Source organism: Eptatretus burgeri, unplaced genomic scaffold (assembly GCF_056783735.1).
Source record: "Eptatretus burgeri isolate ZD-2024b unplaced genomic scaffold, Ebu_testis_v1 Ebu_testis_scaffold_29, whole genome shotgun sequence".
NCBI classification, from domain to species: Eukaryota; Metazoa; Chordata; class Myxini; order Myxiniformes; family Myxinidae; genus Eptatretus; species Eptatretus burgeri.
Genome location: NW_028221979.1, coordinates 328,180 through 330,519, shown reverse-complemented (window position 1 = coordinate 330,519; position 2,340 = coordinate 328,180). Strand labels below are relative to the sequence as shown.

Below are 2,340 nucleotides of genomic sequence, written 5' to 3'. Positions count from 1 at the left end.
GTGAGGAATAGTCTTTGATGAAGAGAGCAACACCTCCACCAGGACGAGGCTCAGGTCTGTCATACCGTAAGAGGGAGTAGCCAGGGAGAGATACTTGGGAGTCAGACACGTCTTGGGAGAGGAAAGTTTCTGTTAGGCAGATAATGTCTGGTTTGTCAGTGGCAACCTGTATGGAAAGATCTGAAAGGTTTGAGCGAAGGCCCCGGATATTTGAGGTCCACACTTTTAATGAAGAGGTAGGGGAGGAGGCTTTGGGTGCAGGAGGTGGAGGGGGAGGGGGAGGGTAGGACAAGGGCCGAGGGGGCAGGTAAGGAGGGTTGCTGAAGGAGTGTGGGGTATTGCAGAACAGCGAGGGGAGGGGGGCGAATGAGGAGGAGAAAAGGCTGTGTGGTGCTGGGGGAGAGGGGGGACAAGAGACAAGGAACAAGGCAGTTGAGGATTTGAGGAGGTGGAGTGAAGAGATGGAGGTGAGAGGGCAGTGGAGGGAGGCAGGTTGGTGGATGAGAGGGGGGCAACTTTGAGAAGGAAGAGTGAGGGGGATGAAAGGTGGGAGAAAGGTGAGGTGGGGATTTTTGAGAGAGGTGAGAGGGAGGCTTGGAGGGAGAAGAGTGGGATGGTTGCTTTGAGAGTGAGAGTGAGGGGTGAGGGGGGTGAGTTGGCACTGAAGTTGGAAAAAAAGAATGTTTGATGGAAAGCGAGCATCCATGGCAAACTGTGGTTTTTAAAAGTTTTAGGTCAGAGATGCGATTTAACACAATTCTTGATGGATGCAATGAAGGCGAATTCAGAGCATGGACAGAAGAAGCGCTGTAATAGTTGGATTTTTTAGGCAAGGAATGAAGGAGAGATCGAAATGAGAGCAGTCTGTTAAAATAGCAGAAGAGTAGTGCATTGTGAAACAGTAAAGAGTACCACATGTGTGAGAGAGGAAGATGAAGCATTATAAGATCGTTTTTGTAGTTAAAAATAATGTATGAGAGAGTTCAACAGATTAGGTCATGGAAGTGTAAAAAAAAAAAAAAAAAATCGAGGAAGAAGACGAGGAGGAGGAGGTTAAGAGGAAGAAGAAGAAGCAGAATCGGGAGAAGGTGAGTGTGTTGTTGTTGTTGTTGGGTATATATATATATACATATATATATATATATTTTTTTTTTGTTGTTGTTAATATTAATATATGAGAGAGTTCAACAGATTAGGTCATGGAAGTGTAAAAAAAAAAAAAAAAATCGAGGAAGAAGACGAGGAGGAAGTTAAGAGGAAGAAGAAGAAGCAGAATCGGGAGAAGGTGAGCGTGTTGTTGTTGTTGTAGGGTATTTTTTTTTTTTTTTTTTTTTTTTTTTTTTTTTTTGAGATAAGAGAGATTAGTTGGGAGAATGGGGGATGTTTGGAAAGTGGGGAGGATCAAAATTGAAGGTAATAGGGAGGATAGAAATTGAAGGTAATGGGGAGGATAGAAATTGAAGGTAATGGGGAGAAAAAACAAACAAACAAAAAAAAAAAACGATCGAACACCGAGTGGAACCGGTAGGCCTCAAGCCTAGGCCTAGGCCTCAAGCACAGGTAAGAACGTCGACAAAAATACTCACAAAATAGCACGATTTTTGAAACAAAACCGAACTAGCAACACACAGTAACATGTAGGTGAGAAATTTAAACAGTTAAAACAGGACAAATAACAACCGGAAACTGAGCTTTGAGAACGTCAGCAGGAGCCCCAAAGGAGAACTCTCGCTGCTCTAAAACCGGAACCGGAAGTTTTGACTGAAAAGCATTGTCTGAAAATTTTTTGTTCTGCATCTCTATTCTGAAGCAAAAACTTGTGATTTCATTGAAATAATGAGTATTTATTTTCAACTTCACGCAAAAAATGCTCAAATTACCCTAAAACAAGCTTTATAAACCAAACAAAAGCATTGTCTGACTCAACGTTTTCTTCTGCATCACTATTCTGAAACGAAAATGTGGGATTTCCTTGAAATCGTGAGTATTTTAGCTTCAAAGTTGCACAAATAATGCTCAAATACAATAAAACAAGCTTCTTAAACCAAGCAAAACCATTGTCTGAAAACTTTTTGTTCTGCCTCACTTTTCTGAAGTGAAAACGTGTGATTTCATTGCAATAGTGAGTATTTTAGCTTCAAATTCGTGCAAAAAAATGCTCAAATTCGTGCAAAAAAAATGCTCAAATTACCCCCAAAACAAACTTTTTAAACGAAACTAAAGCACTGACAACTTTTTGTTCTGCGTCACTATTCTGAAGCGAAAACGTGTGATTTCATTGAAATAGTGAATGATTTAGCTTCAAATTCATGCAAAAAATGCTGAAATTACCCTAAAACA

General features: G+C 40.9%; 1 long non-coding RNA gene across 1 annotated transcript; it reads left to right on the top strand.

Moving 5' to 3' along the window:
• Window positions 1-572: 572 nt before the first annotated feature.
• On the top strand, window positions 573-1,269 carry LOC147007751 (uncharacterized). The gene is made up of 2 exons (XR_015053950.1): window positions 573-995; window positions 1,197-1,269. It is a non-coding gene; the product is annotated as an uncharacterized LOC147007751 (long non-coding RNA).
• The last annotated feature ends 1,071 nt before the right edge of the window (window positions 1,270-2,340 follow it).